The sequence below is a fragment of the Scyliorhinus torazame genome, chromosome 8 (assembly GCF_047496885.1).
Source record: "Scyliorhinus torazame isolate Kashiwa2021f chromosome 8, sScyTor2.1, whole genome shotgun sequence".
NCBI lineage: Eukaryota > Metazoa > Chordata > Chondrichthyes > Carcharhiniformes > Scyliorhinidae > Scyliorhinus > Scyliorhinus torazame.
In genome coordinates, this window is record NC_092714.1 from 255832662 (window position 1) to 255859055 (window position 26394).

The window sequence follows — 26394 nt, forward strand, 5'->3', positions numbered from 1 at the left end:
ATCTTTAGCTCAAACATTGACAAAAGAGCTGAATTCCAGAGGGGAGATAAGAGTGACTATTCATGACATCAAGGCAGCATTTAACTGAATATGGCATCAAGGAGCCCCAGCTAAACTGGAGTCAATGGGAATCAGGGGGAAAAGCTTATGCTGATTAGAATCATAACTAGCACAAAGGAAGATGGTTGTGGTGGTTGGAGATCAAATTTCTCAGTTCAAGGACATCACTGCAGGGGTTCCTCAGGGAAGTGTCTGAGGCTCAACCATCTTCAGCTGCTTCATCAATGACCTTCCTTCCACCATAAGTTCAGAAGCAGGGATGTTCATTGATGATTGTACAATGTTCAGCACCATTTGCAACTTCTCAGATACTGAAGCAGTCCATATCCAAATGCAGCCACACTGGACAATATCCAAGCTTGGGCTGAAAAGTGGCAAGTAACATTTGCGCCACACAAGTGCCAGGTAATGACCATCTACAATAAGAGAGAATCTAACCATCACCCATGACAGTCAATGGAATTACAATTGCTGAATCCCCCACTATCAACAGCCTGGGGGTTACCTTTGACCATGAACTGAACTAGATTAGCTATTTAAATACTGTGGCTACAGGAGCAGGTCAGCGGCTAGGAATGCTGTGGCAAGTAATTCACCTCCTGATTCTCAAAGCCTGCCCACCATCTCCAAGGCACCAGTCAGGGGTGTGATAGAATACTCCCCACTTGCCTGGTTAAGTGCAGCTCCAACAACACCCAAGAAGATTGCTACAATCCAGCAGAAGCCAGCTCTTTTGTTTGGCATTCCTCCCACAGAAATATTCACTCCCTCCACCACAGTTGCATAGTTACAGCCGTGTGTACCATCTACAAGATGCACTACAGGAACTCACAAAGGCTCCTTAGGCAGCACCTTCCAAACCCACGGCCATCACCATCGCGAAGGACAAGGGCAGCAGACATATGGGAGGGTGGGAGGATTCTCCAGTTCCCCAGCTGCGTGTTTCTCACAGGCGTGCCGTTCGCTGGCAGTTCTCTACTCCCACCGCTTGTCAAGAGTTCCCATTGAAGCCATCCCACGCCGCTGGGAATCCCACGGGTAGGGGTGTGCTGCCTGCGGGAAAAGAGAATCCCAATGGTTGGAGAATTTCAGCCGGGAACATGACCACATGGAAGTTCTCCACAAGCCACCCACCATCTTGACTTGGAAATTTATCGCCATTCCTTCACTGTCACAGGGTCAAATCCTGGAAATCCCTCCCTAACAGCACTATGGGTGTCCCTGCATCTCAGGGACTGCAGTGGTTCAAGAAGGAAGCTCACCACCACCTTCTCAAGTGCAGCTACAGATGGGCAATAAATGCTGCCCTAGCCAGTGATGCCTATATCCTGAAAAATGAATTTAAAGAACACAAGCGTTTCGTACGTCTTCCTCATTCACAGTGAGTTTTGCATGGGCTCTGTCCTTTATTGCAAGGCATTCATTCTGCTGTACATAAAATTCAGTCGAGCAGAAAGAGAAGTAGACATGCTACAGATATGATTTACTATCTGTTCATAAATATCTACAAAACAGGTATTTAAAGTAAAACATTTTGTGTATTGCACTGGAATCTATGCCTAGTGGAACAGGATCTCTGTTCACAAGCCATCGATTTTAATTTCGGTCTACGTGATGCTCAAGTAAAGGGAAGATGCCAAGCTACACAGTGGACCCATCAGCATCTGAATGAAAAATAATTTGTTTTGGAGCAGTTTCATAACAGTTTCAATTGTAGAGCCTCGAGGAGCAAAGTTAAACCTGGGTCACCAGCTTATTGGGTTTGAAACAATGGGTGAGATGCCCACCTTTGCCAGGCTGTTCCCTTTGTTATGGGCCAGGGTTTAGAGAACCCCAAAGTGTAGCATGGAGTTCACCTGACCCACAGCTTTTAATAGATTGTGGTATGGGGAGCACACGGCCCACTCTACAGGTGTGGTACAGCAGAAAATGGAAAAGTATTTTTTTAAAGCAAAACAATGTTTATTCTATGAACTCAAGTTAACCTTTTTAAAACATACGGTGAACATCTTAGCAACCATCAATTTAAATACAACCCCCAAAGACTACAACACTAAGTAATCCTTAATAACTTCCAAAAGAACATCCAGAAGACAGAAGAAACACCGTTTAACAGAAGTACATTAGGTTTACATTCACTATTGAGAACAGTTATAATTCTGAATTCACCAAATGATCAAGAGATAGTCTTTTGATGGCAGAGAGAACAGCAGTACACCTGCTTCGTCTGGCTTCAGCTCCAACAGTGAAAACAAAACTAAAACACACCCTGCAGCCTGCTCAAAAATGAAAGTAAAAAACTGACAGCCAGCCCAGCTCCACCCACTCTCTGACATCACTGCAGTAGTAAACAGACATTTCTTAAAGATACTCTCACTACAGATATTTATATACACACCCATTTATAAACACCCATTTCTTAAAGGTACTCTCACATGACACCTCCCCCCAAGAAAAAAAATAAACCATCAACTTTAAGATGGTTTCATTTTTCACCTTTTCACCATTCTTTAAGAAATGCACACAGTAAATATACTTTTTCGTTTAAAAAAACAACACACGCAAACAGGTATAATAATATAGTCCATTTTTTTTTTGTTCTGCTTCCTCCAACTGAAACTGCTTCCGTTCATCACATTCGTGACAAAGCATCGGCTATCACGTTTACTCGTCCCGCCACATGTACTATTTTTAAATGAAATGGCTGCAACAATAAACTCCAGCGAAACAGCCTTGCATTGTTATTCCGGAATCGCTCCAAAAATGTCAACGGATTATGATCAGTATATATAACGGTGTCAGGCGGATTGCTGGTCACATAAATGTGAAAATGTTGCAAAGCCAGCACCAAACTCAAAGTCTCCTTCTCAATCGTGTAATACTTTTTCTGGTGAGAATTCAATTTCTTTGAAAAATAACCAATAGGCCGCTCTAGCCCTTCGTCGTCGTCCTATAGAAGCACCGCACCTACACCCACATCACTCGCAACAAAGCCACTTTGAATTGTTTCGTATAATTTGGGATGGCTAACACAGGAGCAGTGGTTAACACAGCCTTCAGGGGCCCGAGTGTTCGCGCACTTAAAGGGACTGAAGGCAGACGTGGTCATGCTTCAGGAGACACATTTGAAGGTGGTCAGGTTGAGAAAGGGATGGGTAGGGCAGGTATTCCATTCGGGGCTGGATGCGAAGAACAGAGAGGTGGCAATACTGATGGGGAAGCGGGTGTCGTTTGAGGCCAAGAATATTGTAGTGGACAATGGAGGTCGATACGTGATGGTGAGCAGTACGTTGCAGGGGGCGTGGGTGGTATTGGTAAACGTCTACGCCCCGAAGTGGGATGATGCTGGATTTATGAAGCGCATGTTGGGGCAGATTCCAGATCTGGAGGCAGGAAGCTTGATAATGGGGGGGGATTTCAACACGGTGTTGGACCCAGCATTAGATCGCTCCAGATCTAGGACGGGGAAGAGGCTGGCTGCGGCCAAGGTGCTGGGCCCCTAACCAGGGAATTTTCTTTTTTTTCTCACATACACAGAGCCTACTCCCGGATAGATTTTTTTGTTTTGAGTAGGGCGCTGATCCCGAAAGTGGAGGGGACGGAGTACTCGGCCATCGCTATCTCAGACCACGCCCTGCACTGGGTGGAGCTGGAGTTAGGAGAGGAGAGGGACCAGCGCCCGCTGTGGCGTCTGGATGTGGGATTACTGGCGGTTGAGGAGGTGTGTGGGAGGGTGCGGGGGTGCATTGAAAGGTATTTAGAGGCCAACGACAATGTGGAGGTGCAGGTCGGGGTAGTATGGGAGGCGCTGAAGGCGGTGGTCAGGGGAGAGTTAATCTCCATCAGGGCTCACAGGGAGAAGAGAGAGGGCAGGGAAAGGGAGAGGTTAGTGGGGGAGATCCTGAGGGTAGACAGGAGATATACAGAAGCCCCCGAGGAGGGACTACTTAGGGAGCAGCGCAGTCTCCAGACGGAATTCGACCTGTTGACCACAGGGAAGGCAGAGGCACAGTGGAGCAAAGCACAGGGGGCGACGTACGAGTATGGGGAGAAGGCGAGCCGGATGCTGGCACATCAGCTCCGTAAGAGGATGGCAGCGAGGGAGATAGGTGGAGTTAAGGATAGCAGGGGAACTACGGTGTGGAGTGCGATGAAAGTAAATGAGGCATTTAAGGACTTTTATGAGGAGCTGTACAGATCTCAGCCCCCAGCGGGGGAAGAGGGGATTTGACGATTTCTAGATCAACTGAGGTTCCCGAGGGCGGAGGAGTAGGAGGTGGCTGGTTTGGGGGCGCCAATTGGGTTGGAGGAGCTGGTTAAAGGACTGGGGAGCATGCAGGCGGGGAAGGTCCCGGGGCCAGATGGGTTCCCGGTAGAATTTTACAGGAAGTATGCGGACCTGTTAGCCCCGTTGCTAGTGAGGACTTTCAATGAGGCAAGGGAGGGGGGGACCCTGCCCCCGACAGTGTCCGGGGCGCTGATCTCTCTGATCTTGAAGCGGCACAAGGACCCACTGCAATGTGGATCGTATAGACCGATCTCGCTCCTCAATGTGGATGCTAAGTTGCTGGCAAAAGTGCTGGCTACGAGAATTGAGGACTGTGTCCCGGGGGTGATTCATGAGGACCAGACGGGATTTGTAAAGGGCAGGCAGCTAAACACCAATGTGCGGAGGCTCCTCAATGTGATTATGATGCCCTCGGTGGAGGGAGATGCGGAGATAGTGGCAGCTATGGACGCGGAGAAGGCCTTTGACCGGGTGGAGTGGGAGTATCTCTGGGAAGAGTTGCGGAGGTTTGGGTTTGGGGAGGGGTTTATCAGGTGGGTTAAGCTCCTATGTAGAGCCCCAGTGGCGAGTGTGGCTACGAATCGGCGGAGGTCGGAGTATTTTCGGCTGTATCGAGGGACGAGGCAGGGGTGCCCCCTGCCCCCCCTGTTGTTTGCATTAGCAATTGAGCCTTTGGCCATGGCATTGAGGGAGTCCAGGAAATGGAGGGGGGTGGTCCGAGGGGGAGAGGAGCATCGGGTGTCGCTGTATGCGGACGACCTGTTGCTGTACGTGGCAGATCCAGTGGAGGGGATGGTGGAGGTCATGCGGATCCTAAGGGAGTTTGGGGACGTCTCGGGTTATAAGCTCAATGTAGGGAAAAGTGAGCTCTTCGTGGTGCATCCAGGGGACCAGTTAAGAGGGATAGACGACCTACAGTTGAGGAGGGCGGAAAGGAGCTTTCGGTACTTGAGGATCCAGGTAGCTAGGAGCTGGGGGGCCCTGCACAAAATTAATTTGACGCGGCTGGTGGAGCAGATGGAGGAGGACTTCAAAAGATGGGATGTGTTGCCACTCTCGCTAGCGGGCAGGGTACAGTCGATTAAAATGATGGTCCTCCCGAGGTTTCTTTTTGTGTTCCAGTGCCTTCCTATTATGATTACCAAGGCCTTTTTTAAGCGGGTAGGTAGGAGCATCATGGGTTTTGTGTGGGCAAACAAGGCCCCGAGGGTAAGGAGGGGGTTTCTGGAGCGTAGGAGGGACAGGGGGGGCTGGCATTGCCGAATCTGGGTGATTATTATTGGGCAGCCAACGTGGCGATGATCCGTAAGTGGGTAATAGAGGGAAAGGGGGCGGCATGGAAGAGGTTGGAGGTGGCGCCCTGCAAAGCAACGAGCCTGAGGGCGCTGGTGACGGCACCGCTGCCGCTCTCGCCGACAAGGTACACCACGAGTCCGGTATTGGCGGCAACGCTAAAGATCTGGGGGCAGTGAAAACAACATAGGGGTGAGATGGGAGCCTCGGTGTGGTCCCCGATCTGGGAGAACCATCGGTTTGTCCCAGGAAGGATGGACGGGGGGTTTCTGAGATGGCATCAGGCAGGGATCAGAAGGATGGGCGACCTGTTTATAGACGGGACGTTTGCGAGCCTAGGGGCGCTGGAGGAGAAGTTTGGGTTACCCCCTGGAAATGCGTTCAGGTATATGCAAGTGAGGGCATTTGTGAGGCGGCAGGTGAGGGGATTCCCGTTGCTCCCGACACAGGGGATTCAGGACAGGGTGATTTCAGGTGTATGGGTCGGAGAAGGCAAGGTTTCGGCGATATATCAGGAGATGAAAGAAGAGGGGGAGGCTTCGGTAGAGGAGTTGAAGGGCAAGTGGGAGGAGGAGTTGGGGGAGGAGATTAAAGAGGGTATGTGGGCTGATGCCCTGAGCAGGGTTAATTCCTCTTCCTCATGTGCCAGGCTCAGTATGATACAGTTTAAGGTAATTCACAGAGCGCATATTACAGGGGCGAGGCTGAGTAGGTTCTTTGGGATGGAGGACAGATGCGGGAGGTGCTCGGGAAACCCGGTGAATTATGCCCACATGTTCTGATCGTGCCCGGCACTACATGGGTTCTGGAGGGGTTTCGCGAAGACTATGTCCAAGGTGGTGAAAGTCCAGGTCAAGCCAAGTTGGGGGCTGGCATTATTTGGGGTGGCGGATGAGCCGGGAGTGCAGGAGGCGAAAGAGGCCAGTATTGTGGCCTTTGCGTCCCTGGTAGCCCAGCGGAGGATCTTGCTCATGTGGAAGGACGTGAAGCCCCCCAGTGTGGAAGCTTGGATAAATGACATGGCAGGGTTCATTAAGCTGGAGAGGATAAAGTTTGCCTTGAGAGGGTCTGCGCAGGGGTTCTTCAGGTGGTGGCAACCGTTCCTAGACTATCTCGTGGAGCGTTAGAATGAGGTCGGTCAACAGCAGCAGCAACCCAGGGAGGGAAGGGGGGAGGGGAGGGGGGTGTTGCTTTCGGGGGGGGTATTAGGGCGGGCGGGGGAGGGGTTTTTCCCTAGGGGTACTTGCAAAAAAGCATATGGGAGGGTTATAATGTGCGGGAGAAACCCATTGTATAAGTTCTGTAGCATGTTTGATTGATATGTTTATGTTCTGTTCTTTTCTCTTTCTCATTTCTGTTATGGGGGGGGGGGCTTTAATTGGTTGAAAATTTTTGTTGGAAAAACTTTGAATAAACATTTTTTTTTTAAAAACACAGCCTTCAGGCCGTCAAATGCCTGTTGAAACTCCGCTGTCCACTGGAATTTGTTACGCTTCTTGAGCAAGTCCATCAGTGAAGCGACCATACTGCTAAAATTGGGTACAAATGTCCGGTAAAATCCACTCATACCAAGAAATCGCATAATTCCCATCGTGTCGAGGGTATCGGAAACTCCCCAATAACTGTTGTTTTCACATCCCGTGGGACCATTCGACCCTGTCCGATTGTACGGCCAAGGAAAGTGACTTGGGCCTTTGCAAATTCACTTTAGGCTAGGTTTATCACCAAACCCGCCTCCTGAAGTCGATCGAATAACTCCATCAGATGTTTTAAATGTTCTGTCCATGTCGGGCTGAAAATTACCAGATCGTCGATGTGTACCGCACTATTGGGTAATCCTGAAACAACTTTGTTAGTTAACCGTTGAAATGTGGCTGGGGTGTTTTTCATGCCAAATGGCATAACTTTGAATTGATATATACCATCTGGAGTCAAAAAAGCTGAAATCTCCTTCGCCCTTTCAGATAAAGGTACCTACCAGTAACCTTTAAGAAAATCCAATTTGGAACTAAAAGCTGATTGTCCCACTTTCTCAATGCAATCCCCCAAACGTGGGGTAGGATAAGAGTCCGTTCTTGTAACTGCATTAACCTTTCAATAGTTCACACACAACCGTTGGGTACCATCCAGTTTTGGTACCATCACTATGGGTGAGCTCCATTGGCTGCAACCCACTTCAATTATGCCATTTTTAAGCATACTCTCAATCTCTTTGTTAACCTGTGCCAATTTTAAAGGGTTAAGTCTGAATGGATGTTGTTTGATTGGAACAGCATTTCCCACATCTACATCATGTATAGCCATTTTAGTACTTCCCAATGTATCTCCACAAATATGCCCATGTGATATCAATAACTGTTTCAGGTCAGTCCGTTTTTCCTGTGGAAGGTAACTCAACAATTTATCCCAATTTTTAAGAACATCCTCGTTTTCCAATTTAATTTGAGGCATGTCAAATTCACAGTCATTTGGATTTGGTTTGTCACTTTGAATTAGAATCATTAAAACCTCCTCCTTTTTCTCTCCTTCGCTTTCAAAGTACCTTTTAAGCATATTCACATGACACACTCGGTGAGTCTCGCCACTGGTAAAACTACAAACTTTGTATTTCTTGTCCGCTACCCGTTTCATCACATTTTGTGCAACTTTCAAATGTTGTCTGGCCAATTCACCTGCTCTATTTAATCGTTCCCTAAAATTTGACCTGTAATCCAATAATGTAAGGTCTGATTTCTTACTCACCAATTTTTCCTTAATCAATTTAAGTGGTCCTCTTACCTCATGACCAAAAATTAGTTCAAAAGGACTAAATTTGGTTGACTCATTTGGTGCATCTCTAATTCCAAACAGCACGAATGGAATTCCTTTATCCCAATCCTCTGGCTAATCTTGACAATAAGCCCTCAACTTTGCCTTTAATGTTTGATGCCACCTTTCTAATGCTCCCTGCGATTCTGGATGGTACGCAGTTGATTTATATTGTTTTATTCCAAGCTATCCATAACTTCTTTGAATAACCTAGCGGTAAAATTTGATCCTTGATCCGATTGTATTTCTATGGGTAGTCCATATCTAGTAAAGAATTTAAGTAACTCCTCCACAATCTTTTTAGCTGTAATATTACGTACTGGAATGGTCTCTGGAAACTTAGTAGACACATCCCTTATAGTCAAAAGATATTGATTCCCACTTTTTGTTTTAGGAAGTGGTCCTAGGCAATCAATTAGGACCCTTGTAAAAGGTTCCTCAAATGCTGGAATGGGTATTGGGCGCTGGTTTTATCGCTGCTTGAGGTTTTCCTGTCACTTGATATGTGTGACATGATTGACAAAATTCAATCACATCTTTATGTAGTCCAGGCCAATAAAAATGTTTCTGGATTTTAGCTTGAGTTTTCCTTATTCCCAAATGACCTCCCACTGGTACCTCATGTGCAACTCGCAACACCTCCTTTCTATACCCTACCGGCAATACTACTTGATGAACTTCTGCCCACTTTTCATCCGCCTGCATATGTAAAGGTCTCCATTTTCTCATCAAGACATCACTTTTACGGTAATAACACTCTGGTATACACGCAGATTCCTCTTCCGTGTATGCTTTCTGATGCATCCATTTTATTTTGTTATCTTTTTGTTGTAACTCCGCCAATTTTCCTGAACTAAATATATCCGCCTCATCCTCCACCTGTTCTTGTTCTTTTTCAACCATCTGATCAAAAATCATTTCTGATAATTATACTTCCACTTTATCTTCACTCTTTGATTTCTCCTCTTGTCTTAACCTGTGACTTTGCGACCTTGTTACCACACAATCCGGAAAAATCCCAGGATATTCGTCCTTCAACACTTCAGTTGTCTGATTTTGCACTGGCTTATCAACCACAGTAGGCATCACTCCCACCTGCAATCCAGCTATATCATTCCCCAAGATAAACTGTATTCCTGGACAAGATAGTTTCTCTATTACTCCTACTACCACTTCACCACTCTTCACTGGACTTTCCAACCGTACCTTATATAATTGAACACTACTCCTCTCACCCTGAATTCCACATATTACCACCTTTTCTGGCAACATTCTTCCCAAACTACATAACTCCTCATCTCTTACCATTAAAGATTGACTAGCTCCTGTATCTCTTAAAATTGTGACTTCTTAACCTGCTCCTCCTGATACACATGAGTAAACTTTACCCACACAAGTAAATTCTTTAAAGAGATCTGGCACCTTCTTATCAATCACCTCTTGATCAGGCTGTACAATCTTTTGCACCTCCTTCGCTTCACTTGGGCTTTCCTTTACCACTAACAAACCCCACTGCCTTATCCTGTTTTACCACATCAGCCTTCTCAGTGCTTTTCTTCAACCACCAACACTGTGACTTTACATGGCTTAGTTTATTACAGTGAAAACATTTGAAATTTTTCATTTCTTTCCCGCCCTCCTGGATTTCTTTTTTAATCTGAGATACCTATTATCTCCCATCAGATCACCTTTACCTTTACCACTTGAGTATTTCTCATGTCCCCAGTTTCTATCCCTCACAGGCTGAAACTGATGTCGGAAACCAAGCTTTAATTTATGAACTAATTCATAATCATCTGCCATGTCTGCTGCTAACCTTGCAGTTTTAACCCTCTGTTCTTCCACATGAGTTCTCACTACATCAGAAATTGAATTTTTAAACTCCTCCAAAAGTATAATTTCTCTGAGAGCTTCATAGGTTTGGCCTATTTTCAAAGCCCTTGTCCACCTATCAAAATTACTCTGTTTGAGCCTTTCAAACTCCATGTATGTTTGACCAAATTCTTTCCTTAAATTTCTAAACCTTTGTCTGTAGGCTTCAGGCACTAGTTCATATGCACCTAAGATGTTTTTCACCTCCTCATACGTCCCAGATACCTCCTCCGGTCGTGATGCAAACACTTCACTAGCCCTACCTACCAGCTTTGTTTGAATCAGTAATACCCACATGTCCTGTGGCCATTTCATTTGTTTAGCTACCTTCTCAATTTAAATGAAAAAGGCTTCCACCTCCTTCTCGTCAAACCTTGGCAATGCTTGGACATATTTAAATAGATCCCCACCAAGCCTTCGACTTTGACGTTTTTTCTCACTATCCACATCACTATCATCCAACTGTATATTTCCCTTTACGTCGACCAACTTTAACTGACTGTCATGTTTCATGGCCATTTTCTGAAGTTCAAACTCTCTTTATCTTTTTCCCTGATCTGTATCTCCCTTTCTCTTTCCTTTTGTTCTGCTAGGGCTATTCTTTCTGTTCCCCTTTCTTCTCTCTCCTTTTCTTTTTCCTCTCTCTCTCTTTCCTATCAAGCTGCTTTAATTCTTTCTCATGTTCCATTTGTTTACATTGTAACTGAATTTTTGCCATTTCCAATGAGTCAAACTGTATCTCAGGCAACTTTAAATGCTTAGCCACCGCCATAATTACCTCATCTTTTCGCATTTTGTCAGGTAATGTTAACTGCAATGTTTTTGCCAAATCTAACAGTCTGCTTTTAGTCTCTGTCCATGAGGTACTGCGTGTGACCGTCTCCACCCCCAAAAATTTCAGAGACTCTGAAAGAGCCATTGTCCACAACACACACCCCACTTAAACTGGAATCCACATCTGAAAAGCAATCACAATATGCTTACCCCTCACTGTCTTTAAGTTCACTATGCCAATTCAATAGATAAGACTTTTATCCCGCTCGAGCCCCCAATTTGTTATGGGTCAGATTTTAGAGAACCCCAAAGTGTAGCATGGAGTTCATCTGACCCACAACTTTTAATAGATTGTGGTATGGGGAGCACACGGCCCACTCTACAGGTGTGGTACAGCAGAAATGGAAAAGTAATTTTAAAAGCAAAACAATGTTTATTCTATGAACTCAAGTTAACCTTTTTGAAACATCTTAGCAACCATCAATTCAAATACAAACCCCAAAGAATACAACACTAAGTAATCTTCAATTGCTTCCCAAGCAACAACCAGAAGACAGAAGAAACACCTTTTAACAGAAGCACATTAAGTTTACATTCACTACTGAAAACATTTATAATTCTGAATTCCCCAAATGATCAAAAGATAGTCATTTCATGGCAGAGAGATCAACAGTACACCTTCTGGCTTTGACTGCAGTTCTGAAAACGAAACTAAAACACACCCTGCAGCAAACAGCCTAAAATGAAAGTAAAAAGCTGACAGACAGCCCAGCTCCACCCACACTCTGACATTATTGATAAACACCCATTTCTTAAAGGTACTCTCACTACAGATATTTATATACACACCCATTTATAAACACCCATTTCTTAAAGGTACTCTCACATGACAAGTCCAAGAACTATCTTAAAGAACCAGAAATTATAGATTCCGCTATCTTTATTCATTACAAATAAAAATCTTAGGTCCACAAGTATCTAATGAACTGAAAATTGATATGGGGCACAATTTAGCGGACTCAAGTGCAGTTTTGGGCACCACCACATGGCTGATGGTAGGGAAAGGTCAATAGATTATGCGTCAAGGACCTTGGCCACTGCAGAGTGCAATCACACCCACATTGAAAAAGAAGGTTTGGCCGTTGTATTTGCGGTGAAGAAATTTCACCAATATGTGTATGGGTGTCGATTCACTATTGTGACGGAACATTAACCAATGCTTGCGCTTTCTAAAGAAGATAAGGTGACCCCTGGAGATAAGAGCGTCCACCTGGATACAGCGATGGGCCCTGTCGCTAGCAGCCTACGAGTCCGTCTTCGAGCATCGCCCATCTCGCAGATTGCAAACGCGGACAAGCTGCGAAGGTTCCCGCTGCCGACATGCCTCCCACCCTTCACCGAGGGCTGACAAAGTTGTTTTGATGCTCAAATTCATGGACACCTTGCCGGTCACCGCCACCCAGATACGCGACTGGACGCAAAAGGACCCAACCTGGGAGCCCCGAGACAGATGTGAGAGGTGGTGGATTCAGACTATGACTTGGAGACCCAGGCATCTGAGGCCTCTGACGGCAATCTTGACAGGGATCAAGCACCGGCGGTGTCCCCCTTACGGTCATCTTGGAAACGACATTGCTTGAGATGCTATATACCGTTATCCCCCCCCCCCCCCAACTCCCCCAACGCCCCCCCCCCCCCCCCCCCACCCCGACCCAACCCACAGCTACTAGAAGTGGCAGGCGTCCATCTACTCTCCCTTCTTCTTCAGAGGCTCTGACAGATTTTGACTGCTGGCCTTCTCATCCCTTTGTAAATTGAGATCCTTAAGTGGCGATTTATCCTCTACCAGAGGCTTGTTTGCTTGTGGGCTCCCAGCTGGATCCTTTCTTCAAAGGTACTCAGTTCCTGATCGAAGGATTCAGCATCAGGAAAGAAGGGCCCACAAAAAGCCACCCCTTTGCCCTTGCTGCAGACGCTGCCTCCCTTAACTGTGACCCCTATCATTCACCTGTACCTGGGTTCCCCCTCAATCTGAGGCATTGGGTGGGTTTTGCGCCAGCAGCAGACCACCCCTCTAGTAACGTTGCTGAGTACAGAAGAGCAGCTAGCTGCTGAGTGACCAGCAGCACTTGGGTGTGTGGGACTACCATTCCTGGGGTCCTTGATCCCAGAGGAAGACCTGACTTTGGCCTGTTGTATGCCTGAATGGAACAAGAGGTGTCCGGCCTTCTCAAATAGAGTCTCACTGGTCCTTCTCTAGATTCTGTCCAGAAGAATGCTGGGACAGATGCTGGTTTCTGTAGCGATGCAGGACGTGTGGCAGACTCGTGGCTTTGACACTTCTGTGGGGTAAGGCAAATGCTTAAGTAAAACGTAGGACAGACCCTTCACTAAACGTTGGCACAATTATTATTGTGCGATCCACATTGAAGAGTTGTTCATTCCTGGGCAACAAACAGGAGATAGGAAGCAACAGATGGAAGAAAAAGGGGGCTTAAACTTATCATGGGGTATCTGGAGCAAAGTGCAGACTGGTTTATAGCTGCATTCATTTTAAAGGGGTTCGTGAGTGGGATGACTCTGCCATCTCTCCTATTTCCTTGTTTTTATTCCTTATTTCAAAAAAACTGCGTAGTTTGGATTTAAACAATCGGACTCAGTTTTGTCTTCAACGGCAGAATACAAACGTTGGCACAATTTTTATTGTGCGATCCACATTGAAGAGTTGTTAATTCCTGGGCAACAAACAGGAGATAGGAAGCAATGGACGGAAGAAAAAGGGGGCTTAAACTGGCTCATCCTCGCCCTTGTAAGGTGTGCTCTATACTCCACCTTAAGCTGTATCAGCCCCAACCTTGTACACGAGGTGGAGGTGATCACCCTCCGAAGCACCTCACACCAGAACCCCTGCTCCATACCCTCTCCAAATTCTTCCTCCCACTTTGCCTTGATCCCTTCTAGCGGCACCTTCTCCTCCTCCAAAATAGCCCCGTAAACCGCCGATACTACCCCCTTCTCCAGTCCCCCTGTCGACAGCACCTCCTCCAGCAATGCGGAAGCCGGCTCTACTGGGAAGCTCTGTATCTCCTTTCCGGCAAAGTAAAAAAAAAGTCCCCCAAAAAAATCAAAAAAGAAAAGTCAAAATGAAAAAGAAAAGGGGTTGGAAACGGGCGTGGAGGCAGATGTTGTAGCCTTTGCCTCATTGATCACCCGAAGGCGGATCCTGTTAGGGTGGAGATCAACCTGTCCACCCTGTGCCCTGGCGTGGCGTGAGGACCTGCTGGAATTCTTGACGCTTGAAAAGGTCAAATTTGAACTGAGGGGAAGGATGGAGGGGTTCTACAATTCATGGGCGTTATTCATTATGCATTTTCGAGAATTGGATCACATCGAACATTAGGGGGGTTGGGGGCTGGGAGGGTTGGGGGGAGGGGGGGGCGGTGTGTGTTAATGGTGACTATGGGTGATTCCTGATTCCTTTTTGTCATTTGTTTATGTGAACATGCGGGCTAATGTTTGGGGGTTTGGTGGGAGGATGGGATCGTTGTTATTGATATGGGGATTGACATTACATTCATTGCTGATTATTGTTTATTGTTGGGTGTAAATTTGGGAGAAAATGTGAAAAAGGAGAATAAAAAAATAGTTTTTAAAAATAGAATACAAATTGCATTGAGAGTCAGGGGCTTTTATTAATATTCTCTGCGCACCAAGTCATTTTATTTTCTGTGTGTGTTGTGCACGTGAATGTACGTGTGTTCAGTGTTTATTGACCTCACTGCAGGGCAGCACGATAGCACAAGTGACTAGCACTGTGGCTTCACAGTGCCAGGGTCCCAGGTTCGATTCCCTGCTGGGTCACTGTCTGTGTGGCGTCTGCACGTTCTCCCTGTGTCTGCGTGGGTTTCCTCCGGGTGCTCCGGTTTCCTCCCACAGTCCAAAGACGTGCAGGTTAGGTGGATTGGCCATGCTAAATTGCCCCTTAGTGACCAAAAAAGGTTAGGAGGGGTTATTGGGTTACGGGAATAGGGTGGAAGTGAGGGCTTAAGTGGGTCGGTGCAGATTCGATGGGCCGAATGGCCTACTTCTGCACTGTATGTTCTATGCCACCCAAGAGTTGTGCACTGCTGTATGTGTGGCCTGGCCAATACTTATCTCTCAATCAGCATCACTGAAACAGATTATCTGCTCATTATTTCACTGCTTTTCATGGGGGTTTGCTGTGTGCAAATTGGCTGCTCCATTTCTTACCTCCCAGCGATTGCACTTCAAAAACACCTTGTTGGTTGAAAAGCACTTCAGGGGAGATGCCGAACCCACGGAAGCACTGCATAAAGCCAAGTCTTACTTTCTTATATTCCCACTGAGACATAAAAAGGAAATAGAATAATAAAAAGAAGGGATCGCTTTAAAATGAAACTTAAGAATGCATTTACAACATAATCCCCGGTTTTAAGAGAGGAATCAAAGTGCAAGGAGCTGTTGATCGTCTGTTAATTCAGCATTCCATCGCTCCCACACCATTTAAGCAGTGGTTTCCAGCGTAAAACAAAAGCAAAGTGACAGCTGTCAGAAGAGAAGTTTGTAAAGCTGTGAGTTCTGTTTAAAAAATATCTATAATGGCAGCCTCTCAGCCTTTGGCAAGGGCCTAACATATGGATTTGAGTTTCTGTTCTCGGAGGAAACTATCATTACATGTTAGACTTCAATTACAAATGAGAGATCTCTGGAATGACTCATGTTCAAGATAGTACATGCTGTCGAATCAGAATTAATTAAAAACTCCAAGCTTTTAAAGATTAATGAATAACTTTGAAAGAAACTGTTGCACAACCTCTGCCTCGATCTTGCCTCACTGGTGTTTGCTCAAGCAGATTGTACTTCAGTTTGACCCATTACATTGTTTTTGTGTTTTTTAAAAATTTAGATTATTTTTTGTGTGGCGTTTAACGTGGCGTTGTCAAAACTTGTTGACATGCGGTGGCTTATAGATCTAGAAAAACAACTCGAGGGAATCTTATGTCAGAGTGAAGTAAAGCTTTCAGTGCACTGCACCAACAACGCATCCTAACCCCACCCAAAGATGTACACCTCCCATGAACTTACCCATTTAATTTTCTTGGATCAGCAATCTTTGTGGTTTCGGTAAAGGACCACATGCTAATCATATCATGTTCTCATTTGATGGGTGTTTGAAAGTTTCAATGCTCAGAACTTTTAAACAATCCTTAAAGATTGTGAGATGTGAAAAAACATTCTAAAGCTCGGGCGACATTTGCAGACAATGGCCACAATGAAACTAGGTACACTCGAGCGAGTGTAAATGCTTGTTCATCCATTTCTCCACATCCATGTAAATGTTGAGCAAGGCAACCAAAAAGAAAGGTGTGATACCGCTTAAATGTGCAAACCAGGGACCCCATTTCGGGCAGATGATAAAAATTAACCCTCATGTGCACCTGTATATTGGAAAGGATAAAAGTCTTGGCTGGCAAAAAGGCAGATGAGAGCAAAGGTTTTGTCAGGGCAACAAAGAATCCACACTGAGTAGATCGAAACAAAACTTATTTTATTTTAAAATCACTATTATGTACAGCTCCAGTAGCTCCCTACTGGATCTTCTCTAGTCGGTACTGGCCAACAAAGCCAAGTATTGATAAAGGTCCCCTGTACCCTTATTGAGGGAGCTCGTATTCTGCAAGATTCATGGGGTAGTTAACCATCCCTACTTGCAAGACCCGTGCGGGTTATAACAAAATTCACAATTAAATGGCATGTAGCTTGAGGAAGCCAGCGGTAGAAGAATAGAAATTTATTTAATTATATTCAATAGTCTGCTCAAGGCAGCAACCCGCTCCCAGTACAGTAGTAGAGTCCTTTCTGGGAGAACTAACCACACCAGGCCCTACTTTGGTTGATTGATTGATTGATATTTATTGTTACATGCACCGAAGTACAGTGAAAAGTATTTTTCTGCGGCCAAGGGAATGTACACAATACGTACATAGTAGACAAAAGAATAATCGACAGAGTACATTGACAAATGGTACATCAACAAATAGTGATTGGTTACAGTGCGGAACTGGTTACAGTGCAAAACAAGGCCAAATAAGAGCAGCATAGGACATCGCAAATTATGTTCTTACAGAGAACAGATCAGTCCGAGGGGGAGTCGTTGAGGAGTCTGGCAGCTGTGGGGAAGAAGCTGTTCCTATTTCTGGATGTGCGGGTCTTCAGACTTCTGTATGTTCTGCCTGATGGAAGGGTCTGGAAGAGGCAAAGCCTGCGTGTGAGGGGTCTCTGACAATGCTGTCTGCCTTCCTGGGGCAGCGGGAGGTGTAGACAGAATCAATGGGAGGATGGCACGCTTATGTGATGCGCTGGGCTGAGTTCACCACACTCTGCAGTTTCTTGCAATCTTGGACCGAACAGTTGCCATACCAAGCTGTAATGCAGCTGGATAGGATGCTGTCTAGGGCACATCTGTAGAAGTTTGTGAGAGTCGACGCAGACATGCCGAATTTCTTTAACTTCCGTAGGAAGTAGAGACATTGTTGGGTTTTCTTGACTGTCTTGACTTTCTTGGGCCAGCTTTTATGTAAATCTGTCACAAGCTCCAGCTGGGTTGCCTCCACACCCTATCTAAGAAGATCCTACTCCATGAGCCCGAAGGGGAGATCACAATGGTTGCCCTGTGGTCCTCGTGGGGGGTTGTAACAGCTGGTAAGTTATGCAAATAGTTCAGCAAATAGATCAGTAATGGAAGATACAGAGCGTTCTCTCTTAAAGTGGTGGTTGCGCTCCTGAAAATTGCCACTTTAAGTGAAACCCCTTTATCTGAAACAAAAACAGAAAATACTGGACAACTTCAGCAGGTCTGACAGCATCGGTGGAGAGAGAACGGAGCTACCATTTCGAGTCTGGATTACTCTTTGTCAAAGCTGGAATTTGAAGTGTTTGGGGAATTACTTCAGAAGGAACAAGGCACCAAGCACAACAGAAAACAGCACCGTAAGTGACTTTAAAATTGCTGCCTTGCTCCTTGTTCCATGCCGAGACCGCTTTGAAACACCAAGTTTACAACAGTTTCCTCACAGACAGGTACTGTGCAGTACAGTGTAGAGCAGTACCCCTGTACAGCAAATAATTATTTTAAGGACAGAAGGCCACAGCAGTTCCTCAGGTACGTACTGTACAAACAACAGAGAATATGGCCGGAATTTTACGGCTGTTGGGATTCTCTGTTCCCACCCACTGGCAGCACAACCCCGCCCACGGGTTTCCAGCAGTGTGGAGTGACTTCAATCGGAAATCCCATTGACAAGCGGCGCGAGTATAGAATCCCTCCACTAAACACCTGGCTGGGGGGACTGGAGAATACGCTCTACAGGCCCAGTTTCCTCAATCTGTCTTCATAAGACTGTCCCGCCATGTCTGGAACAAGTCTGGTGAACCTTTGTGGCATTCCTCTACGGCAATAATATCCTTTCTGAGGTAAGGGAACCAAAACTGCACACAGGACTCCGGGTGTGGTCTAACCAAGCTTCTGTACAATTGAAGCAAATCTTCACTACTCCGGTACTCAGATCCTCTTGCGATAAAGGCCTTCCTAATAGCTTGCTGCACCTGCATGTCAGCCTTTATGGAAAAGGACACCCTATCTTGTACACCTTTGTACATCTATACTTTCTAATTTAATTTTATTTAGGAAATACTCTGCACATCTGTTCCTTCTACGGATTACCTCACATTTTTCCACATTATGTTCCATCTGCCATGTTGTTGCCCACTCACTGAGTTTATCCAAATCCTCCTGTAGCCGCTTTACATCTTCCTCACAACGCACATTCCTGCCTAGCTTTGTATCATCCGCAAACTTGGAAATATTACATTTGGTCCCCACATCCAAATCGTTGATATATATTGTGAACAACTGGGGCCCAGGTACTGATCGTTGTGGTAGCCCACTAGCCACAGCCTGCCAATGCGAGAGTGACCCACTTACCCCTACTGCCTGTTTTCTGCCATGCTCGTCAATCCTCAATCGATGACAGTGTTAAGAATTGGGGGAAAATTGAGATTAAAAAACAAAATAAAACTAGGAGTTGATTAGAGGCAGCATCTGGAGAGATGACGAGATGCAAATTCGCCTATCGGTGGTAAACAAGTGTTTTACACACGTGATTAGAGACAACAATGGGGCTATAGAGGCAGTAACTTCAAAGTGGCAGTGCGCCATTCGTGGTGGGATTCTCTACTCCTGCTGCTTGTCAATGGGCATTCCCATTGAAGCCACGCCACGCCGCTGGGGTGTGGGTGCAGTGCAGAGTGGGGGAGGGGGGGGGGGGGGGAAAGAAGCCCAATAGCCGGGAATTCCGGCCATAATCTCCCAAAAGAAGCAGCCATACAAAGAACAAAGAAAAGTACAGCACAGGAACAGGTCCTTCGGCCCTCCAAGCCTGCGCCGACCATGCTGCCCGACTAAACTAAAATCTTCTACACTTCCGGGGTCTGTATCCCTCTATTCCCATCCTATTCATGTATTTGTCAGGATGCCCCTTAAACATCACTATCGTCCCTGCTTCCACCACCTCCTCCGACAGCGAGTTCCAGGCACCCACTACCCTCTGTGTAAAAAACTTGCCTCGTACATTTCCTCTAAACCTTGTCCCTCACACCTTAAACCTATGCTCCCTCGTAATTGACCCCTCTACCCTGGGAAAAAGTCTCTGACTATCCACTCAGTCTATGCCCCTCATAATTTTGTAGACCTCTATCGGGTCGCCCCTCAACCTCCTTCATTCTAGTGAGAACAAACCAAGATTATTCAACCGCTCCTCATAGCTAATGCCCTCCATACCAGGCAACATCCTGGTAAATCTCTTCTGCACCCTCTCTAAAGCCTCCACATCCTTCTGGTAGTGTGGCGACCAGAATTGAACACTATACTCCATTTTCCGCCTTTGCTGAACCTGAAGACTATTTCCCAGACGTTGCCACCTTAATTACTTACTGGATTTAGCTCATAAAATTACTTAAAATTGGATGTTGTTTGGGGTGTCTCAGAGTTCAGGTAAATGTAGCTAGTTGGGGGCCAAGGGATAATTTTATGTAAAAGTTTGCATATTTAGCCATCAGCATACGTAAGTGTCATAGCCTTTTTAATTATTCTTGTCATGTGTGTTTTGACTTTCTTTTAAATTAATAAATATTCTTTATTAATTATTCACACGATGACTGCACTGGGCTGTTCCTCACTGGCTTGTACACCATTCCTCACATTAAACCAGAAAGAACACATACACCACTACGAACCGATGTTCCAAGTTACCCTTCTGGGTTTGGGGTACCTTCGCATTTAACATCGGCGTGGTTCATAATTACAGCATGTTGCCTCCTGTCCCATGTGCTTTCATTTTCCTTATTAACCTCCTGTGGGGGACTTTATTTCAACAAGGGAAGGGACGGATGCAAACCAAATGCTTACCAGCAAGGGTCGAAAGAGCTCGAAGTTCCCTGGAGAAACACTGAGATTAAATCAAATTCCAGAGATAAAAAAGCATCAGGCTGACAAAAATAAAGCTAGGACGAACATCAAAGGTGTCAGAAAGTCACAAACAGAGTGAATAAAACAGCAAAGTGGGAGAATGACAGAATAGAAGCAAAATACGAAAGTGGGCAAGAGTATCAAAGTTTCATTCAGACACATTTATAGTGAGAGGAATAGGAACCAAGTTAGATTTAGAATATCTAATAAATGTTGGAGGTGAGAAGTCTGGAAGCGTGAGGAAAGAATGATACATTGGACACATAGAATAATAGGACAGCAGTCAGCCATTCGACCCTTCGAGCCTGCTCCACCATTCGTTATGATCATAGCTGATCATCCAAGTCAATAATCTGATCCTGTCTCCCCCCGCCCCCCCCCCCGCCCCGCCCCCCCCGCCCCCCAATATTATTTGATCCCTTTTCCCCTCGAGAGCTATATCTAACTCATTATCGGAAACATACAATGCATTGGCCCCAACCACTTTCTGTGGTAGTGCATTAAACAGGCTCCCCACTTTCTGGGTGAAGAAAGTTCTCACTGTGACCCGTGGTTCAGGACTCCCACATCATCGGGAAGATCCTTCCTGCATCTACCCTGTCCAGTCCTGTTAGAATCTTATAGGTTTCTTTGAGATCCCCCCTCATTCTTCTAAACCCCAGCGAATATAATCCTAATGGACTCAATCTCTCCTCATACGTCAGTCCCGCCATCTCAGGATTCAGTCTGATAAACCTTCACTGCACTCCCTCTACAGCAAGAACATGGGACGCTAGTCTCCCCCCCCCCACGCCGGGTGCGAGAATCACCGGGGTGCCGCGCGAATCACGCCACACCGCCCCGACCCCCGCACGCGATTCCCCCACCTCTCGGAAACCAGCAGCGCGTGATTCGCACCGGGCCTCTCGGAGAACCGGCGAGTGGCGATTCTCTGGCCGGATGAGCCAAGCGACCGCTACGACACGAAAGGTTGGCGCCGTCCACCCCTGGTCGCTGCCGGTGGGAACTCTGCGGGAACGCTGGGGGGGCGGCCTGTGGGGGGGGGGGGGGGGGGGGGGAGGGGGGGCTCCTTCACCGGGGTGGCCTGCGATCGGGGCCCACCGATCGGCGGGCCGGCCTCTCTCCCCCCCCGGGCCTACCTCCTTCCGTGCGCGGCCCCAGAACACCGGCTCCATGTTGTTGAGGGACCGACGTGCATGAGACGTTCCCCACGCATGCATAGGGTTGCCCCAACTGCGCATGCATGGGTTGGCGCGGCGCCAAGGACGCTGGAGCGGTTCACGCCCCTGTGGGGGCCAGAATAGGTCGTGTCTGGGCCCTGTTTGCGCTGTCATGAAACGCGACGGCACGAACACTTGGCCTCAATAACGGAGAATCGCCCCCATTCTTCCTCAGATAAGGAGACCAAAACTGCACACAATATTCCAGCTTGGTTTCACTTATATAATTGCAGCAAGACATCCCAGCTCTTGTATTTGAATCCTCTCGCTATGAAGGCCAACATACCATTTAGCTACATTATCGCATGCTGCACCTGCTTACCTTCAGCAACTGGCGTATGAGGTCAACCAGGTTTCATTGCACATTCCCTTTCAATATGTAGCCATTCAGATAATAATCTTCCCTCCTGTTTTTGCTACCTTCAGCGATTGGTGTATGAGGACACCCAGGTCTCGTTGCACATTCCCCTCTCTCAATTTATAGCCATTCAGATAATAATTTGCCTTCCTGTTTTTGCTACCAAAGTGGACAACGTCACATTTATTCACATTATACAGCATCCACCATGCATTTGCCCAATCACTCAGCTTGTCCAAATCACACTGAAGCATCTTTGCATCCTCCTCACAGCTGTCTCTCCTACCCAACTTTGTGTCATCTGCAAATTTGGAGATAATACATTTACTTTCTTCACCCAAATCATGAATATATATTGTGAATAACTGGGATCCCAGTACCGATCCATGCGGTGCCCCACTAGTCAATGCCTGCCATCGAGAGAACGACCCGTTATTTGTTTCTATTCTTTGTTTCCTGTCTGCTGACCAGTGTTAAAACCATCTCAATACACTACTCCCAATCCCATGCACTTGAATTTTACACACTAATCTCTTAGAGGTACTTTGTCAAAAGCCTTCTGCAACTCCAAATAAACCACATCCACTGGCTTCCGCTCATCAACTCTACTATTGAATTGAAGAATTCCAGCAGATTTGTCAAGCATGATTTCCCTCTCGTAAATGTATGCTGACTCTGTCCGATTCTGCCACTATTCACTTAAGTGCCTTCCCTTGGTTTGCAGGGAGATATTGGAAATGCATAGCTGAGGTGGGTGTTGAACAGTTGGCAGAGATGATTAGTTGAGGGGAGTGCTGGTGAATAAGTCACTCAAATTGAAGCATACAAATGTCAAGGACCTGAGGGCTCCGCTGAAAGCAGGTTGGAAAGAATGGGTGTAAAGAATCCCGGAAGCTCCCTTTCCGTGCATAAATCTGCATGGAGAAGGGATTACTCCTGGGCATCGCTTTCAGGGCCAGTGGGGACCAGGAGCGATCTTACTCTGGTGGGGGCACTTAGCCTCCAGAAAGGAGAATCCAGCCTATTTTGGAGTGCACGTTGAACAGCAAAATTGTTAACAACAAGTTGATATTGCTGAGATCGGCTCATTTTTTCATAGACTGGAGATCAAACTTGAAATGACTCACTGACTCGGTGCATAGAACTCAGTAAGCATTGAAAAGGTCATGTTTTCCCACAGGAATACCTCTCACGATTCCCCTGGGCACTGACAAAGTTAGTGTCCTTGCTCAAAATTGTGAGTCATCTCCTGAGGGTTTCCAATAAAATACACAATCGGGTGAATTCCCCATTGCCCGGCACCAGTATCGGGTTTCCCGATCCGGCAGAGCATTGGCCGAAAAACGGGATAGACGGTGGGCGCCAATCCCGTTCCGATACTCTGAGCCCCCACTGCCGGTGGCAGCAAGCTACACCTCCCATGCCGGCTGCGCCATGCAAGACCATGAATTGTGTGCCTTTAAATATGCTTAAAGGGCTGGAATCCCAATTCTCCACCCTCCTCCCCCATGATGCTCCAGTCCTTTCAGCCGGGGGTCACACGGGTGTGATTTGATACAAGGATTTACAAACAGGGCCCAGGCCTTGGAGTGCGAGCAAAGAGATAAGCAAACTTCGGAAATGCATTGGGCTTGCCGGGGGTGTAAGCCTGGACCTCAGGGAGTAGCAGGGACCTGCTTGGTTTCAAGTGTGTGGACTCGGGGTGTTCCACTCAGGATTGGGTTAAACCCATTCACTAGCTGCAACTTACAGGCTCCTGACTGTTGAGACTGCTGACAGTATCCTGCGAATGCTCTGAGGGCCTCTGGTCATGTGGAAACCCACCCAGCCCATCCCCTCTAGAAATATTCTTATCCCAGCAGTATCATCAAGGGGATGAGCATGGCCATCAGCAATCGACGGCCCACCAGGTGTTGGCACCCCTCAGGGCACTCTTCAGAAACGCAGCCGCACAGCAGAGGAGGCAGGGGATTAGCAGATCTCACCCCAAACAAAGGACACATGCACCACTGCCGCTGGAGCCCTCCTCGGCACAAAGCCTGTCTCAGAGTAAAAGCCTCACCACTGACACTCCACTGACACTATCAGCTCGCCCACCCCTGAGGATCAGGAAATGTCTCCACCCCTGCCGGTGGGCACCCCTGACCACATCCACCCTGTCCCCAGCCAGGAACCCTGACCAGCTCCTTGTCACAAGCTGTGTGTAAAACCCAGGTCCATGTAACACTGCAGCTAAGGTCCCAGCAAACACACACATCCCTCACTCACCTTCATCTGTTGGGCCTCCCCGCACACCAGGATTTTAGCATGGAGATGAATGGCTGCACAGTATGAACATCTCCACCACACAACCAGTTGCCAGCCTCCTGGTGGGAGAGCACAAGACTCACTCAGCGAGGAGACCCACAATAGACCCCACTGGGAGAAACAGGACCGGAGTCACAGAGACTATCATTAACACCTGTTGCGGCAACCACCTGCACCTCTTTTGGCAGGGATGGTTGTTGGGAATAGAGGTTCCCCAATCACAGGCTGGGTGCCCCCACTGATGGGGGCAATGCAGTGTGGACTACATCATCAGGGGTGCAGTGTGGATTACACCATCTTAAAGGGGCTGTGGTGTGCGGTGAGGTAAGTGGGAAGAAGTGGCGTGTAGGGCAAGCTGAGGGTAGCGCAGCTGTACAACTTAGGGTGACCACGTAACCTGGTGGTTAGAGGGGAACTTGCAAGTGGTGGTGTTCCCACATCGCTACAGTTCTTGTCCTTCCTGGTGGTAGAAGTCGAAGGTTTGGGAGCCTTGGTAAGATGCCGTAGTGATTCTGTAGATGGTATACACACTGCCACTCTGTGCCAGCGCTCGAGGGAATTAAGGTTTAAGGTGGTGCATGAGTTGTCGATTAAGCAGGTTGCTTTGTTCTGGATGGTGTCGAGCTTCTTGAGTGTTTTTGGAGCTGCGCTCATTCTGGTAAGTGTTATGCCTTACTCCTGACTTATGCCTTGTAAATAAAACAAAATCTTTGGGGAATCAGGAGTTGATTTGTTCACCATGGAAATCATTGGGTAGGATTTTCCCTCCCTTCCCAGTGGAGAGATCTTCCAGTTCCTCTGATGTAGACTTCCACCACGGGTTCCACAGACAGGTGAGGTATGCAAAACGGCATTGACTTTGGTGACTACAGATGATCACACTAGCGGTCAATGTTGATCTGACTCCGTGGTGGGAAAACCCATCGCGGGAGGCTGGAAAATTCCAGCTATAGTCTCTGTCCTGCTATTGTAGCAACATTACCTCTTTGGCTAGCCCAGTTCAATTTCTGTCAGAGGCTACCCTTTGATTTTAATAGAGGGGATTCAGTGATCATATTGCCATTGAATGTTTAGGGAGATGGTTAGATTCTCTCTTTTTTTAAATATAAATTTAGAGTACTCAATTCATTTTTCCAATTAAGTGGCAATTTAGCGTGGCCAATCCACCTGACCTGCACATCATTGGGTTGTGGGGCTGAAACCCACGCAATCATGGGGAGAATGTGCAAACTTCACATGTAGAGTGACCCAGAGCCGGGATGGAACCTGGGATCTCGGCGCCATGAGGCAGCAATGCTAACCACTGCGCCACCGTGCTGCCCCATATTCTCTCTTATTGGAGACAGTCGTGTCGTATTGTCCTTTATCACTTATCAGCCCAAGTCTGAATGCTGTTCGTGTCATGCTCCATGTGGTCACAGGCTGTTTCATTGACTGGGAAGTTGCGAATGGGACCAAACACTGTGCAATCATAAGTGAATATCCCCACTTCTGACCTCATGATGGGCAGAAGGTCATTTATGAAGTAACTGAAGATATTCGGACCTCGGGCACTAAAATTAAATGAAATGAAATGAAAATCGCTTATTGTCACAAGTAGGCTTCAAATGAAGTTACTGTGAAAAGCCCCTAGTCGCCACATTCCGGCGCCTGTTCGGGGAGGCTGTTACGGGAATTGAACCGTGCTGCTAGCCTGCCTTGGTCTGTTTTCAAAGCCAGCGATTTAGCCCTGTGCTAAACAGCCCCTCACTACTGTGCGGAGTGCCTGCAGAGATGTCCAAGGGCTAAGACGCTTGTGCGAAACAACCACAACCATCGTCCCATGTTTTCACACAATTCTAATCAGGAGAATTGCCTCCGAAGATCA

At 46.9% G+C, this 26394-nt stretch overlaps 1 long non-coding RNA gene across 1 annotated transcript in view; it reads left to right on the forward strand.

Annotated features, from left to right (window-relative positions):
* Nucleotides 1-15587: 15587 nt before the first annotated feature.
* The window catches only part of LOC140428845 (uncharacterized), a 67304-nt gene continuing 56497 nt past the window's right edge, over nt 15588-26394 (forward strand). The window contains exon 1 of the long non-coding RNA XR_011948927.1: nt 15588-15687. This is a non-coding gene — a long non-coding RNA (uncharacterized lncRNA). The remainder of the gene's footprint in view (nt 15688-26394) is intronic.